This window comes from Zosterops lateralis (assembly GCF_965231275.1).
Source record: "Zosterops lateralis genome assembly, chromosome: 3".
Classification (NCBI taxonomy): Eukaryota; Metazoa; Chordata; class Aves; order Passeriformes; family Zosteropidae; genus Zosterops; species Zosterops lateralis.
Genome location: NC_139764.1, coordinates 45,672,727 through 45,691,446, shown reverse-complemented (window position 1 = coordinate 45,691,446; position 18,720 = coordinate 45,672,727). Strand labels below are relative to the sequence as shown.

The 18,720-nt window shown below is 37.3% G+C and overlaps 1 protein-coding gene across 3 annotated transcripts in view; it reads right to left on the bottom strand.

The window, feature by feature from the left end:
- Positions 1–18,720, bottom strand: part of CHRM3 (cholinergic receptor muscarinic 3) — a 259,032-nt gene that overhangs the window by 77,463 nt on the left and 162,849 nt on the right. Inside the window, exon 1 of one of the 3 annotated variants that reach the window (XM_083856986.1) lies at positions 13,207–13,303. The exons of the other annotated variants lie outside the window; for them this stretch is intronic. The gene's annotated coding sequence lies outside the window, so the exon portion shown is untranslated. Of the gene's footprint in view, positions 1–13,206; positions 13,304–18,720 lie in introns of those variants that run through there. 3 annotated transcript variants of the gene reach the window in all.

The following is an 18,720-nucleotide window of genomic DNA, read 5'->3' as shown; positions in this document are numbered from 1 at the left end:
CCACAAGTCGCACCACTGAAGAATGTTGAAATAAATAACAGGTAGATAAGGCTGTAAAAATTGAAATATCTCAGACAGACTTAGACTGGGAGCAGAGGTATGAGCTGTTTATAGCCTGATGGCTCCGTGACACACCAGGACATCTAGAAAGAGATGCCACACACATACAGATGCACTTGTGATAGAGGGGTGGATGCTGATTTCAGGTGTTTTGGCTACAGTGAGCAGTGCTGGCACAGCATCAGAGCTGTCTCTCCAACATTCCACCTCCCATCAGTAGGCTGGATATGGGAAAGTCCTGGGAGGGGACATACCTAGCTGACCCAAAGTGGCCAAGAGGATATTCCATGGGAGACATTCATGACTTACAATGTTTGCCTTCCTGAGAAACCACTACATGAGCTTCCTCTTCCCAAGTAGTGGACAAATATTGTCTGATAGTGGGGAAATAGAGAGTATTTATTTTTTCTCTTTGCTTGCGCATGTACACCCCTTTGCTTTTCCTTTACTAAACTGCCTTGTCTCAACCTACCAGTTGTTTCCCATCTTATTTTCTCTCCTCCTTTGTATTTCCCCCATCCCGCTGAGAAGGAGGACTGGTAGAGCAGTTTGGGGGGTACTTGGCGTCCATTCAAGGTCAATCTAGCACACATTGTAGGAATACTAATAATTAAATAACATTCTAGTGGCCAGACAAGAGTTTCCACCTGATTCAGGGGCAATCTAATGAACTTCAGAGAGGTCAAAGTAGTTGGATTCACTTGGCTTAAAATAGCTAGGAGATAGATCAGTGTTAAAAAAATTTCAGCCCAGAAAAAAATTAGGATATTAAACTATTTTGCAAAGGGATACATATGTCTACAGCTACAGTAGACAAAATACAAAGTATAATCAGTAGCTGGGTGAAGAAGTAATTTTCCTTTATGGTACAGTTATAAAGCAAGTACATTACAGTTGTTGTTAGATCATTATTCATTTTTACTACAGTAGTGCCTAAAACCATGCAAAAGATGAGTCTCGTAGGATTTCTTAGCATGCAGACACACAGCAAAAGACCATAGCTATCCTTGAGAATTTATAGACTAGGCAAACAATATAGGTACCTGAGGAGAAAGTGATGCAAAGAATGAGCAGTGTGAACAATGCAATCACAGAAAATGTTAGGTTTGCAATGGGAACGAGCACACAAGATGCTGAGAAGGGATGAGGGGGAACAAGGGGGCACTAAAAAAAGGACAGCTCAAGCAGAAAAGACAAAGAGGTGAGCTGTTGATGAACAGGACCAGGGGGTACACTTGGGACAGAAGTGAAGTAAAACTAAGACGAAGGGTGTTGGCAATGATTCAAGAGCAGACACTCACTAAGTAAAGAGGCAGAGGCAAGCCTGTCAAAAGTGCAGAGATATATGAAAACTGTAGGTAGCCTCCAACAACAGCCATGTGGACTCTCTGGACTCGATGTTTTCCCACACAGAAAAACCAGCTCTGTTTGTCCCAGAGCTGGTTGCCCTCGGTAGGTCTAGAGGTATTTGGACACAGGGTCTTCTGGATGTATCTGAGACAGATGATGCACTGATTTGTTCTTGTATATGCTCTTACATAATTGTGTTTATGTATTACCACACCACAGAAAATCATTTATTTGCCATTTTGGACCACAGAACTATAAAAATAAAACACATATGACACCTGCCTTAAAAATTATACTAGCTGTCACTCTTTGATTGAAACAAATCAGCTTTGTAATCAAAACAAAGTGAAATTAGGGACTTCATTCTTGAACAGATATTACCAGTGTATCTCAAAGAATTAGGATAACTGTCAGTCATAATATAGTTTTGCTCTTCAATATTTACGGATATATTTTCTTTGCCCTAAGCATAGAGTGAGGAGGCAGTGAAAATCAGACAGAACATAAAATCTTTTCAACAAACAGCAATTACAACTGACAGTGCAAAATTAACAAGAACATTGGAGATAGTGTGGGTCGTTTCTTCTGTTTGGTGTCACCAGATGAGTTACACAGCAGAGATGCAAAAGGGCATATTATATATAACATTGCATGTAAATTCATGGTAAAGCACACATGGATACAATTTCCTAGGAAAAAGCCTGTTCCTGTGATCAGCACCATGAAAGGAAATCTCTGATTCCACAGAAGTCCGTGGAACTCCTCTGGTGGGGCATTTGGTCTGGAAGGCTCTGGTTTCATGACCTCCACTAAAAATTATTTTAAAGGTGTTCTTTATCTACTGACCCAGCCTAGAAACAGTGAATATAAAGACCTCTTGGTTAAAGCAGACTAAGAGATATTCCTAGAGCAATCCTTTCATAAAGAATTATTAGATCAATAAAGCATGTGAATAAGGGATGTGTTTGCACACATGTATAGGAAGGAGGTAATTTTATCTCGGTCGCTAAAATTGAGAAAACATAAGGAAAAAAACACATTTCATTCTGGTGGAAATGTTGTAAAAGAAATAGAAAATTAGGAGCAGCGGCAGAATACAGATTTCTTTTTTAAAAAAAAAAAACAAAAACAAACCTGTACTTTCTCTATCTTACTCAAAAGAAAACAGATCCATAATCTATTTAGTGCATACATTCTATCAAAAAGAGACTAAAGCAATCTTCATTCTGTCAGCACTGCAGTTAGTGGCCTGGAGCTGAAATAAATGTCTGGAAACAAGTAAAATGCACACTTTGTCACGGAGCATGGTCATCCACTACAAAATCCATCAAAATAAGCAACCGATCCTCTGTCACTTGATGTCTTATTCATCATTCAGAAGGTCACTCTTTAATTTAAAGAATTTTAGATCAACACAAGAATAACTTTGTGCAATCTAATGATTTCTGGATGTTCTGAATGTTTTCTGAACAAAAATATCTCTACTAGGTACAAAACAAACAAACAAAAAGATATGGATGTACATCAGGAATTTCTTCTCCCACAGCTGAGGAATGTTTAGCTTTCTTGCAGCAATCTCACTGATATTTCCCACCTTTTAACTGACTTTCCCTTTCAGTTCATCCTCTACCATTTTTTTTCTTTTAGTTTCTTTAAGGAAGATTCTTGTAATATGACTGGCAGACAACTATTTAACCTATTTAACAATCTCAATAAACTGTAGCTGAAGCTGAGGAGTCTTTTCCGATTGTGATTTTCATTCACTTGACTGTTTTGGTAGAACACATTCCTCCTAGGTGGATAGCAAGAGTGTTTCTTTCTCTACTTCTTTATTCTTTGTTACCAATAGCTTCATGACCATCTTCAAATCTACCTTTTTCTATTGAGGCAGAGTGCAAAGCCAAACTGAACAAAGAAACACTGCAGAGTTATGAAAATACATTCTATTTTCTGAATTCAATGCCAGCTTCTGTGTGTTTGCAACCACAGCAAACTGTTATCCAACTAAATGTTACAGGTTTTCAGACAGAGAAAGAAAAGCACGGAAGCTACTTAGGAGCACTCAAGCAAATAATAAATGCTATCAAGCAGCCCACCCAGGAAAAACTCCTTGGTCCTGTCCAGTCCACAACACAACTGCCAAGGCAGAGAACAGAGAGGTGACAGAATATCAAACCTCTGAGTTCTTTGGGAAAGGGATGGAGACAGAAGCATAGTGAACAGTTCAGAGTTTCCACGGCAATGGTCACAAAAGGTGTCAGCTTGACCAGGGATAATACAAGGAACCTGAAAGCAGGAAAGGTCCTTTCTGCTTATCAGATAAGGAATTAATAAATTGTGAGGGAAAACTTCATTTCTTTCTTACCAGCTTTTAGGAATAAGTCACATGCACAGTGTCTTATTGTCGTGTGACCTTCTGCTTGCTTTTGAAGGTTAAGTAATAAGTAATGAATTATGAATAATTCATAATTAATGAATAAGTAATGATCCTTTTCAGAGTGACTGGGACTGACTTGCTGATAGCGGTGTTTCGGAAAGAAAAAGATTGCAGCGAAAACAGGATCATCCTGTTCAAAGAACCTGAAGAAAAGATAGATGGATAAAGGCTCTACATAAAACTCTTAACAGAGAGGTAGAAGAAGACAGGTTTATTTCTAGGAACTGTTTTAGAAGCATCTCTGTGGGAATAGGGGATTAGGTATAATTTCAACCTCTAAACTAAAAAGAAAGTTCTTAAGTATGAAGAAAGAGAAACTCTGTTCCTGTTTTCTTGGAGAGCATTCAAAAAAGGGAGCTTGCTAAGAATACATGCAGGGAGTGCTGAACAGAGGCAGGTCCCAGCGTGCCAGCAATGTGTAAGTCTGTGTAGGCTTAGCAATTCCTCAGGCTGGCTACACATGAATGGTACTCAACATCACTGTGTACAGGTTTTATAATGCTGCAGTGTTTATCTCCAAAAACAACATCTCAGAGATGATTGACTGCTTTGTATCAATGGTGTAAGGCTAAAGGAACTGCCACTAAACAAATTTCCTCTTCAAGACCAAGGAACTAGCATAAGCATTTCTAGTCAGCTAAATGAGAAAGACATTATCAATGTAAAATATTTCTTTTTCCTATCCTGTTCTCTTTCCATTAATTTCTCCTACCTCATAGGTCTCCTGTATCCCTAGTTTCTATATTGTGTTCCTATTACAGCTCTGATGGCGTTCACAACCCTTCTTCTGCAATAATCACCTGAATTTTTCATTTAGTTGAGAACACATGCGATTTTCCCCTCCAATGGACGGAGATACGTTGCTTATCTCACAGACAAGCAGAATGCACTTATGTTCTGGCTACAAGCTGCTTACACCTATTGGAAGGAGTGCTCCTCTGGCCAGGCTTTGGAGGAGACTCAGGACAAACCCTGTGGCCACTCCACTGATGAGCTTTACATCACGTCAGTGGCCCAAGAAGCACTCTGCTCCTCACTGCAGCTGAGCAAAAACAGGCACAGGCATGAGTCTCATCTAAGGAAAAATTTCAACAGTCTGCATTTCTGTAACAGGCATGAGGAAAAGTCCTGGGAGGGGACTTAAGCTTAAAATGTGCCTGATTTACTCCCTGTATTAGTTCTGCCTGCGTGAAAGTTAGGATTTTGAAACACAAATTGAGGTGAGTTAGGAAAGAAACACTTCTGCAAACTCAAGTAACTATATGCAATATTTACTTATCTTACTAACAGTCTTGCCCACTATCCCATATACCCATATGAAAACATGTCACTATGAAGCTTTGTCTGAACAGCACCTCATTGAAGCTGGAGATATTTTGCTCTCCTTGCAGTCCCTCTGCTGCTGAATTCACTTTCCCTAATTTTTCCATGTGCTGAATGTCACCAGGATGTCCACTGGGTAGTTAGACAAGCAAGTCACTCTGCAGTAGACTCTAGGAAAAATCCACAATCTCACATTTGATTTGATAGACCTAAACAACATGAGCTCGTGACATATGAAAAATGACAAATAGGTCATGTAGTTAACTGCAAAACAAACTCCACTGAGTATAGTTTCAGCAAAACATCTGCCATGTTTAAAAAAGGTTATCTGCTGAGTTTATTTATACTTTTTTTAGAGAAAAGCACACTTAGTACAACTTTTAAATTGTATAAATTTATTTCAAACATGTGATTTTAATTTTAGATTTATAGATTGCACCAATTTATCTTATTTTCTTCACATCAAACAAGGAAAATGAAATATGTATTATGCTAACATGAAACATGTTTCCCTCAAAGCACTTTTTCCTGTCCACAGTAATTAGAGTGGCAGCACCATTACTGTTTGCTGTTCCCACAGCTTCTATTTTCCTGTTGAAATCCAAATTTGTTTTTGCTGTTGACTCAATTACTCTAAGTTTATTTGGAACTTACATCCAAAAAGTGTTCTTAAAAACAGAGCCAGAGTTATTTTCATTACCCTGAAGGAGCTAATTCAGAGGATTTTTTTAGTTGGTCATAATGTGGAGGCATCTTCCCAATTTAGTTTATTTTTGTCAGTAAATGTTGTGCACTTTAATAGTATCAGCAGCATCGAATATCACTAATTTTTCTCCAGTGACACAAACAAAAAGGTAGATTTTACTGTAATTGTCAAGTCTGGATTCCAAACTTTAATAGAAACAGCATTTTATCTTAGCCAAACACTAAAAATGCATGCATGTAAATATTTACACATACGTCTGTGTATATACACAACTATATACATTTGTAAATATGAACGCACACACGACACAGAAATTGACTAATCCATCTATTTATGCTTAATTGCTACCCAAACATCAACCAGTAGCACAACCTGCTAAGAATCTTTTTGTGATCTAAATGTACAGGTTAGCAAGAAAAAGCAGGATCTAAAACAGAAGTAAGGGGTAAGAGAAGAGGCTCTCTTGGAATATTAAAAACTCTTTTTATGATATGTACAACTAAAGATATAGTAAATATTATCTCTTTGCTACACATAAAAATATTGCATTTGCTTTTTCAAAAGAAATTCTGAAGTGACATCATTAAACATGTTTATCTCAAATCACCAATTCAGAATACAACAGTATCCATAGCTCTGATGTTTTATTAATCAACAATGATCAACAAAGAAATGTATAAAAGATTCAATAAATGAAGCTTCATACACTTGTGTGTCCACTGTATAACAATAACCTAGGTTTTATTTTTTGTCATAAATTCTTATGTATAGGGTTTGACTTTTTTTACTCCAAATCCATATATTTCAGTAGTGTATCTTTACATAATACAGGTGAACACAAAGCCACCACTTAGAATTAACCTTGTTACTTTTCTATGCACACATACACAAAAAAGAGTTTTCATGTTAATTGATTGCTTTTATTAGAGACTATGAGCACAAAATAATCTCCTCTCAATCTCCTCTCTCTACCAAGAGTACTGCAAGCACATCTGGCATACCAGTCCATGCTGAGAGGGAAGCAGTGATGCTTTCCTCATTTCAACATCCCAGATCCTGAGAGGACTAAGGGTGCCACACCTCTATCAGGCATTTCACTACACAGTTAGATATGATGGCCATCACCTCTCAGGGCTGTCATTAAGGTTTACACATATTTACTGATTTCTTTTGCCATCATGTGCATAGTGAGTACTAAAATGCCATTACTGCAGGCTTTGCACTCTAGCGCTTTCTTTCCATATTTCAGATGTAAATGCTGGTCTCAGAGTGCCTTCTGTCTCTGTGTGAAAGTGCTGAGGATGTGTCTCATCCTCTTGCCTGACAGAGCCCAAAGACAGAAATCCTTCTTTCAGAGATACATCAGTAATTCTTACACAGTCAACCTATGTTAGTCTCACAAACTGTGTTTCACAAAGTGGTGCTGAGCTCACAGGTTGGGGTACATGGGGAAGCAGCAGCTCATTTTATCAACAAGATGTCAGCTAAAACACATGACTACAACCAAAGAAATAAAGGGGTTTGGAATTGATCTCACAATTTTCATGTTTTATTACTCAGTAAGTTTTATTATTCAGTAAGTAACAATGCATCATAAAAACACAGTAAATATGGTTAATTGACATCTATTTCACTCTTCTAATATAGTGGGCTCCTGTACCTTAAGGAAGCACTAGAAGATTAATGGGCTTTTTTTCCCCTCTCTCAGACTTTTACTTACAGGGCATTTTACTTTCTGAAGCTCTAAATGATATTGCATGCTGTACCATAACTGATACTATCCATAACACTCCACACAGAGGAAATACATCTTTTTCAAAATGTCACATATATTTTGGAAGGCATTCTTCTGTAGAGGAAGTATATTGCAGATATTGTCCTAAGCGTTTTTACCACTCTAAAGAAGGACTAAACTGCCATTTAAGCATTTCTTTCAATAATTCAGACAATATTTTGGGAGGGTGTTTGGTCTGCTTCACCTGGAATTGCCTCATCATTTTTATGCAGGGTGTTTGATAAAACAAGAGATAAAGTCACACATCAGTTGACAAACTTAATTCACTTAAGACACTAAATTCACTTAAGACACAAACAGTGAACTTCAGGCAGTAAGAGCTGAAGAGGGAGAGATAAACCACAGAGAACACCCACATATTAAGCAAAAAGTATACTGTGATTGAATTTTTAAAAAAGGAAAAACATTCCTCACTGACTACGTGAATCAGAGAGGAGTATCTAGTACAAATTCCACCCTGTCCTCTTCTGAATGTTAGTCTCACATTTTAATAGATAATGGTTTCAGAGCTGGAAGCTCATGGATTGATCTATATATGACACTTATTTAAAACATGTTTATCTTAGAAAATATATAGAAGAAATATTGATTGCATCAACCTAACAATTGTAAAGAGTTCCAAAAAGAAGTCAGAAGGAATTGAAGAACCCTAATTTCAAAAACTTTTACATCCTTGGAAGGAAGTTACACCAACAGGGTTGTGAGCTGTGTGGGATTTTACTTCTTCCCCATCCCTTTCTCATAGTAGGAGACCAGAATACCCCTAAAAAGAGTGATATAATTAGTGCTTTGTGCTGTTTAGTCATTCTTCCTCTGAGCTGGTGACTGTCACACAGCTTACATAAAAAAAAAAAAGTATTCATTTTTTCCACTGTATTCCAAACCATTATATTTCTCTGTAGTTCTAACATGTTAACTGTAGAAATAATGTGTAATTTTTTCTTCTCAACTCCACCTAGACACTGTTTTCATTTGAAGCTTCACAAATAATTAAAAGAAGCACAAATAACAGTAAACCTACTGAAATGTAAGGTATTTCCAATCATATTGAACAGAGGAAAACAACAAAGCAATTGCCAATAACTGAAAATCCTTTTCAGAACTTATTTGGCCAGAGAGTACTCATTCTTTTTTAATAATTGACTCAAAGTCCTCAAAATTGTTGCTGTTCTAATTTTGATGTTATTGAATTCTCAACTGAAGGCAATGGATAACTGAACTGAGTTTACTCTTACTTCCACAGGAACTAAAAAGGTCTATTAGAAAAAAAGGAAGTATCCAGAACTTAATAAATAACAGAAAAGGATGTATTACTTTTTGGTGTGTTAATATTTCTATCCATCTAAGATTATTAAAATATCTTTATTATTAGCAATTTTACATAAAGAAACCATTGAAAACTAACTTCCTTTTCATTTTAATATTTCACAGGTAAAATAATAAAATTAATAATTAATATGTTAAGAAATATTTTTATCTGTCTTTGCATTTTTCTGCTAAAAGCTGAAAAGCATTTTGCAAATATTAAGTAGCCCTCTAAGGTGACTCTTTCTATTATTGACATATTTAGAAGAATTGAAGCAAGAAAAGTACCAGTGACTGCTGAAAATCAGAATGAATGGCAAAAAAGAGTACTTCAAATTCAAAAGTCTTGATTACCCACCCACAGTCTTCATCACACAATGACACTCCTCTTTCTCTATGAAGACAAGATGATTTACCACTGTCTTCTCAATAATTGGAATATTCATAAGCAATTATAGCTGTGTTCAAAGAATATTCTTGGACTTAAGCTCTTGAATAAAACCATTATCAAGGATTAAAAAAAAAACCCTTTCAAGAAAATAGCACATGTTCACTTTACCAGGGTGTTACAACTCTATTAATGAAGTTGTACAGCAAATTTACTATATCTTCTGCACTTCTAGAGAACTGAAGTCTGGTAACACCTATGATAACTTGGATTACAAATAAGAATTAGTCATTGTGATCCTGCTGATGTAGAGCCACAAACCTAATAACTACTAAATTATCTTTCTAGTTTTACATATAAATCCTGCAATAAGCATCAAGGAAAAAAACAACAGAAATTTTCTTCAACTTTACCAGAGAAAATGTAAGCATTTCACAATACCAGAGTGAGTTGAAAGAATCATAACTTAGAAAGCAGGCAACTTTTCAACTTCAAAGTTATCCTTTTAAAAAAGCTGTATTTTTTCAGTGCCTCCTCTAGAACAGAAAAGCAAGATTTTGCTTATTTTACTTCAGTCTAACTGCACAGAACCTCCAAAGGGGTTTCACAAAGTTTCAAACAGGCCCCTGGAAATCTAGAACTGAAAACAGAAATAAAAAAAAAAAGTACAGTAATCAAGCTGCTGCTGCCATAGCATCTCTTCTCAGTGTAAACCAGGCCACTCTGTACTGAAGCAGGAGATTGGACCAGTGTCCTGCACTAACACAGAGCTGGGATTTCCCTTTAGTGCTTTGTTTCAGGCAAAGAAGGAAATAGCAGAGCAGCTGTGTGCCAGTTCCACATTCCAGTCCTGGAGCTGTTAAATGAACACCCAGTTCCAGTGTGTCTTGACAATGTCTGGGTGAAAGCAGGGGCACAGGCCAGTGCTTCTGCAGCCACCTGCCAGCATAGCTTTTCCAAGCTACTTTTCAGGAAAGAGAAGCAGGAGCCATCAATGAATGATTGTTTTCCATACCCGAAGACTGCAGCCTTTATCGAATTAATAAGCTTTAAAATTCCACCCACACAAGCCTGGCTCTAAAGCAAACCTGGAAGACTTTGTGTCAGTGATACTCAGGCTGAAAGGATTTAGTTTAAAACTCAGTTGCACACACTCAGCCTGGAAGCAGTCACAAGATACCTCCCTCCCTGCCAGATGGCTGGGCAGTGCAGTACCCTCAGAGCATTCCCAAAATCCTGCTGGTGACACCCAGGGAAGTGTGGACATGGAGGTCACCAGGGGACAGAGCCAGGAGGGATGTAGGCAGCACTGCTTCTGGCAAGTCTGAAAGCAGCCACTCATCGGGATGCAGGATTCAGAAAAGGCTGATGCTAAGACCTGGGAGCACAGTAAATTCACTGAGAAGTGAAACAAAGGGTGACATTCCAGCTTCAAAGAATAAGTGGCAAAACCCATCACAAATATCTCTAAAGATATCTTTCTTAAAAAAAAAAAAACAAAACCAAAAGACATGTTGCTTACAAGCAAGTTAAATTGAGCTAAACTTTTATACTACCAAAAAAGTGAACTTTTTGTGTCCATGAGTGGGCACATACTGATAAACTTTACTATGAAACTATGAAACTAACACTGAAAGTAACACTTGGCTGAAAGTAACAGGAAATTACAAGACAGCTATACATACACACAGATTTTTAAATGCATGGATTCTGCCAAAGAAGTTGATGGTAACTTTTCTCTACTGAATGAAAATGATGCATTCGTTAAAACTAACTTTAATGACTTCTAGGTGGTAGAACCTGATGAAAGGACTAGTTATCTCTCCAGGTATGTTTATCCTCTGGCTGTTTTAGGAAAAAAACAGATTTCCTATGTGGATTTATTTCAAATGTTTATAATAACTTGACTTATGGAAAGTATTTCAGATGAGAAATAGAAGTCAGTGGTACCTGCTTTCAGTGTCTAAAGGCATTAATGGATTTATTTCTCACTAGAATTTGCTCTTAATAAAGAAGTGGATAATGGAAGCCACTGAAAGCTATGAAATCCAAATTTCAACTTAAGTTCAACATGCTCTCCATGTGAATATGCTGTATTTCACCTAGAATCACATTTTTAAAATCCACAGGTAAATAAAGACTTTAGCTTTTTGAAAAAAAAAAAATCTATATGATTTATTTCTGGCAAAGGATATAATGCTTTTTTTTGATCTATCTGACTTGTGTTTTCCCCTGCAAGCACTGTGTATCCATCATTCTACACATTCTGCAGCCTGATTCACTGGAGTAAAGCATCTACTTTACTCCAATGTAAGAACCCCTAAGCTGGCAGCTCTGTTTTGCTGACAGACCTTGGGAGTTAGATGTTTATCAAGTTCTTGCTGGTGGATGGGTCATGGTTCATAATACTGCAGGATAATCTTTGTGGACTCAACTTTTGCAATAAAGGAAGACAGGCTCTGGCTGTAAGTTGTAAGAAAAATGACAAATACAGACCCTTCCAAAAATTTCATCATGATGGTGAAGGCATTGGAAGGGGAAAGTACTCGATGCATTATGAGATATTATATTCTACTAAAATTCATTGCATTGCAGTTTTAGGTATTTATGATCCTCAGTTTTTCCTTTAGAGCTGGATGAGAATGAATAAACACAACCATCATAAATTGAAAGGATGTAGAGACAAATTCTTTCAATTTGAACAGAAATATGGGAAGCCCACCTTTCAACTTTTGGCTTGTGAAGTCACTGTATTAGGAAAAAAATAATCAAATGCAATCAAATAGAGACTTGGTCCAGATATGGTGGTAATTTGTTGCTATATAAGAAGCAGTGAAGCAATAAATGAAATACAAAGGGAAATGCCTAACTCTTCAGCCCAAGACAAGATCTGAACTGAAACAAAACTTTTTATGAGGCTACTAAAGAATTCAGCTGATAATTTTCTCCACACTTCAAGGGTTTACAGTTAAAATTGCTAAAATCACCTTTGAAATCAATGGAAACAGTCTGAAATGTTTGGCAGGACTTATAACACATACATTGTTAACCTCCAATTTGTCCATCATCAGTAGTCTATCTGCTGAAGAACTAGTTAAGTTACAGTTAAGTACAATATATGCACAGAGAGGTATGTAAGAAGATATCCAAGGTAAAGCACAGTACAAAAGAAGACAACATACAACATGTAATAATTATGACTGCATAAGGTGATGAAGTACTTCTACAACACTGTTCATCCTATTTGTTCAGTGTATTTGTTCTTCATTGCCTCATATTTAAGCAATATGTAAAGTGACTCTTAGCCCTAGGGAGTTCAGTTTTGGGGAAGTGACACACACGTGCAACCCTGAGAAAGACAATAAAGAATGAGTGCCAACAGATTGAAAATTCAAATGCAGTTTAATTGAAAAAGTTGAAAACCAAAGGAAAACATTTTTTCCAATTATTTCAGCTTTTGCTATAAACACAGATGAATGTCTCTCAAGTTTTTGCCATTAATAATGTTGCTGTGAAGCTCAAGTATGCAAAACAAAATTAAATAAACAGGTCTGATTCATCATTACACTCCAGTTGTTTTGCAGTGTTCTGGTGAAGCAGTAAATGCAGAAAAAACATATTGTTAGAACAACTTTATGGCTGCTCTGCATCACCAAAGTGGCACAGAGCAACTTATCACAGACATTTAGTACAAAACGACTTGAAAAACCTCTTTCTATTTCTTCCCATCTCGGTCCTCTCCTGCTTTCCCTAACAGTTGCACAAGACTAAGAAAACCAGTTGCCCTCCTGATCTCTTCTGTACTTAAAGCCACATACAGTTTGTTTCATGTTGCTACTCACCCCGGAAGCTGCTCCTCGATGCAAGGCTGGTGAGCACCGAAGACGATCGCTAACCCCGACCCTGTTCTACAACTGAGCCTGGCTGCAGCGAGCACAGAGCCAGGGCAGGACTGGGATCACTGAATATAAGCTGTACAAACAGATGAACAATTCTAACAATGTGTTACTAAGAGCTGTAACTAAAACAGCAGGGGAAAAAAAAACCCAAAACACAAAACCAAAAGGCAAAACCTCTCGAAACCGAATGTGCCTAGGATGCACACCTGCAATTTGTAAGACACTGCTCAGCAAAGCACTTATACTGCCATGGCTGAAGTTGTGTTTCCTGCAGTACTTTACCATTCTTCACTTTCAGATGAAAACTCTTATGAACAATGACAATTCCTAGGCGGTGAGAAAGGGGCATCCCCTTCTGCACTAAGCACCGAGGAGATGAGGAAAGCAGAATGTGCAGCAAAGGTGGCAGGGCCATGCCAAAGGCACTAAATGCACTTTAGCCCTGTGTCAGGTGTGAGAAATTGATCCACAGCTCCTCAGCTGTAGGGAAGCAGTTTTCCTTGATATACTTGTCTGGCTGACTGCCAGCCCATTTCTGAGGTGGGAAGTGAAAAGTGAACCTTCTTACCCTTTTATTTTTTTTAGAACAGTGAAAGAACTTTAATCACCTGTTGCCCAGGCCAGGAGGTAACAAGGTGACCGCCCCAGCTGCAGCTCTGCACTTTCCCCAGCACAGTCACCCTTTACATTTGCAGCTTCATTGTGGCTCTCTACTTTGGCACTGCTATCCATGGCCATATCCACAGCGGAAACACAAAGTCCATGTTTCCTTACACTGGGATGACTTTTTTCAAGTTCAGAACCAATGAAATCCATGTTACCAGCTGAACTACAAATCATATTTTCCTGACATGCAGCGAAAAGAAAAAAGTGCTTTGTATATACTTTATCTACTTTATTTCCAAAAAAAACCAGCAGGAAGGTTCCATACTTATGAAGTCCAGGGGAGACTAAAAGCCATGGAAAAATATGTAGTTAAATAAAGTCCACCCACAACTACAGCAGGAATAATACACAGCAAGATTTAGATGCAAACATGGTGGTCTAGAACCCCAAATAAAGAGTTTAAATTCACTGGCATACAGACAAGGACGACATCTACAATGACCACCCACTGAATGATTTTCAAAATCACATTGGATATATTTATCAACTAACACTTAGGAGATAAAAACCCCTGACATCTACTGTCTAATATTAGACTACAAGTCTCCAATGTTTTACATCTGCAGGATAAACTACAGGCTGGAGAATGAAGAATAAAGACAGGTACAGGAATGCACATAAGGAGGCTGATGCTGACAAATTTTGAACAGTCCGGATCTCACTTACTTCACCAAAGCTTGCATTACACGTGCTTGATGCTCCTGGGTATTTGTCTAAGAGTCCCAGTCCCAGGTATTACCCACTCAGGCAAGGTTTTCATTAGATTCAGTTATGGTTTAATATTGGTATAACCTAGGTATACCCTAAGACATGGATCTGTTTAGTCGCTGGCAGCATTTTCAGCTCAACTGGTAGATAAATCTACAGCATTTAGAAATCTGAAAAGCATTTATACGGTTTTCAAGAAAATTATGCACACACATTGAATCATTCCCTCCTGACATCTTTTCATTGGCTGTGATCACACTCCTTTAAAATGAGAAAAAATCACAACTGTGCATACATGATTAACTTTAATTAGCAAGCACCTATAAATCAATTATTAGATTGTCACCTCATTAGCTAGAATAGTAAACTGTAAGAAGCTGAGAGAAATTTCAGAGAGGAATGAGAAAACAACCAGTGACAAGCACATGTGAATTCAGAGCCAAGTTCAGCACCACTGAAGAGAAACTGAGATGGGGTCTAGGAAGCTCTGACTTGTCTTCCAGTTCATGTAACAAGGACATTAAATAATTTCTGTAAAACTACACATGTCCGCACTCTGAGCATGAGAACCAGCAAACAGCAGTAGCTAGATATTGTGTTACAGCACTGTGCTGCTTCAGAGCACACAAGCTGAGGACTTAAATAATTTTATTTTCTATGTATTTTTAAAATGTTACATCTGCTGAAAGATTATTTTAGCCATACTTTACCAGGCTGCAGTGACAAGGACATGTTTTGCCATCCTGACCTCTATTTTTTCCCCTATTACACCTCCCTTCTAAATCTTGGCTCAGATACAGAAATATCAAGAGGATTTGGTGGGCAGGACAGCCAGGCTATTAACACAATTGCAGTTTCTTTTGTTGAAATGGATGGGATCCTTGCAAGAATTCCTATTATTGCAATTTTGGCTGTAATAACGTAATTCATAGGCAATATGATAAAGAAGCTCTGAGGTGCTTCATTGTGACATTTTTTTAGAGAATGCATATCATAAATCATTCTAATCTGGGATAAAAAAAATAAATTAGAATTTGTATTTCCTGACAAGGTTATTGCTTGAGCATATGCATCATATGCTGCTCAGGGTGGAGTCTAGGTGCTGGTTTTTGAACGAGGTAGTTGGACACAAGTATCATTCAGGTGATTTGGTCCTGACAGCAAGTATGCTGCTCTGTTTCTGCAGGGAAAGAGATCCCAGATCACCTCTTGGTGGATCGGGCAGAAAAGAAATTGAAGTTAGTTTTTGAAATAGTTTACTCCAGTAAACAACTAATGAAAGGAAAAAAAAAACCCCAACCAAACCACTGACCTACCAAATACATTCCCTTTCCTTTTGCCTTCCTCAAATGAAACACCTTACAGAAGGATCTTTATTAATCTTTTTTTTTTCCAATACTGACATTAAAACATTGTCTTTCTTTATAGCAAATGGAAAAGCACTACTCATGTAAGTGGGAGTTCTAAAAATTCCAGTGTGTGGTTGCTCTTTATCTGAAAAATCATTTATTATTTCAATATGCAGTGCATAGAACAATTCCCTTAAGTATTAGTGCTTCTGACTTGATATGAATTTGGCTTTCTTCCTCTGTCCTCTATTTTTTTCATCTAACAAAATTGTATCAGCACAAATGGTATTATGCAATGTACCCTATAATGCTCCTAATGTAAAAGCCTGTCTTTGTCTGCTTTCACCAGAGATTTCTGTCTATGCTTTAACAAAGAAAAAATTTGGAGCATTTGAAAATCTTTATAAAAAGCTTAATATGGCACATCTTCATAACAGGGAAAAGTGAAAATACATTTTTATAAAGTAAATACTTAAGAATGCTTTGCCTGAAGTACAAGTTTTAAACCAGACCCAAAGCCTGCCAGCCATTGTTAGGAAAACCATCAGGCAGTGAAGTCAGCCATAGAAATAGTTGGAGGGAGTAGTGACCTTGCAATTTCAGCACCACTTAGGCTTTCTCCTTGCTGAACTGTGTATCAAACCTGGCTTTCAGGTACAAGAAAACATTTTATTCTACATCTTACTCTTCCAGAAGGCTATTCAGAAAAGAACAAGAGCTAAATACTATAATCGTCTCAGATTGAGATACAAGGATTACTGTGAAAACTACCAAAGTATTCACAATATGATCTGCATTTCCATGTATGGAGAAGATAAAAAACTAGGATCTGTAAAAGGAAGTGTTCAAAGTCTTGTAGTATAAACTAGTGCCTTTTTTCTGAGAGAGGCTATCACCAGAACAGTAGTCATTTATGCAAACTGTATACTAAGTTTTGAAACCCATTCTTGACATAAATATCTGGCAATGCATATGATAAGAAGAGCTTCAATTCAAAAGCCAGTTCATTAACTGACTATCTTAGTCTTTAATCATAAAGGATTGGTGTATGAACTTCCTGGATGATTCAACGTTTATTTAAGAGCGTACATTTATGCTGTTTTCTACAAGTCGATTTTGCTTATGAAATGATGCTTCTTACTGAGGACATAATTATTTTTTTTTTGCAATATGAGAATGATTCATAACCATAATTTTGCTTTGATCAGAATTTATTATTTTTGTTGATGTATCTCGTACCAGACTGATATGTCAGCCAGCTAGAATGCCTGTCTTGCTGGAAAAAAAATATACCCTACTGTTGTATTGACAATACAAACTTTTCATTAAAAGAACGCATGACCAAGAAAAAAAATAAAGCAGGTGGAGAAAAGATTTTTTGCTAAAACAGGCAGCTGAAATCCCTTTCAAGCTTATCAGCTTGAATTGAGGATTATCTACTCCTCGTGCAACACTAAATATGATAAAGGAAAACACACTGCCTGTTTCAGCATTCACAGTAAGAGAAAATGCTTCCCTTTGAGCTGAAATAAAAGCACCAAGAACATGCTGCTGCTAAGTACTTTGTACAGGCAAAACCCCTTGATGCAAGGAATAAACAGTTCTGCCACATTAGATTATTACATTTCCAGTACTGTAACAGATTTCAAGAAGAACCTGTCATGAATTTCCTTCTGGATTTAAGAACAGTGAGAATAGCATGTTATCTACACAAAACTAATGTGATGCCATGACAGGCCCACACAGCTGCTCCTTCCAAAGCCTTCACAAACTGAGAATGAAAACAGAGATTATCCCCTAATTCCACATAACAGTTATTACATTTTTAATACGCAGAAAGCATTTCCCTCTCTTACCTTTGACAAGCATGTGCTGAAAGGATGCTCCAAGATATTTTTCAGGATGCTGGTGGTAGAGGAATCCCTGACTTACATAGGTCAGCTGCCATGGCACAATACTAAAAATGTCAGATGAGGTAGTCAGAATTACCCAGTGGCTTGATAAAAATAAGCTTACTTCAGATCTAATCTAGAGACTGCATACTGATAGGTGTGTGTTAGAGAAATGGCAAATATGGCATGTCCAAAAGGACAACTGAGGAACAAACCATGAACTTAGACTGCTATGCCTATTAATTCGACTAGTTCGGAAATGCAATGTTACTGTTCCTGAGCCTTGTAAATATGTACTGTGAAATTTATCATATCTTTCGTGCAATTCTGCATAGTATTTGTGCAAATACAATTACAATTATTCTGAAAGGATTGGCATAACTTCCAAAACTGTCTCTCTGGAGAGGAATCTCCCAAATGAGCTTTAGGTTCTCAATATGAAAAGAAAATTCTATTTACTCTTTGCTATTTTACAACCTCTTACATTTACTAAAATAATGAAAAAACCATCCATGAAAAAAGAATTCCAAGAAACGCCTCCATAATACAGGCTGTGGATCAACAAAACCCACAGCATCCCTAATGAATAAACACTGAGATTTTCCAGAAGAGTGAATAATCCAGAAAAAAAAATAAAATTGCACATATAGAAGTACATATATTATCAACCCCTGTTTTCTGCACTCTCCTGCAAAGCCATGAGGCTTCTGCTCCTGGATGTAGCCATGACTGCTTTGGCCTTTTGGACAGCTCTCTTTTTGAGCTGCAGCATTTTTCACCTGCTATTTCATTTGGAAAATGTTTGCAATTTAGGATCTATTAATACTGCTCTAGTAAAAAAA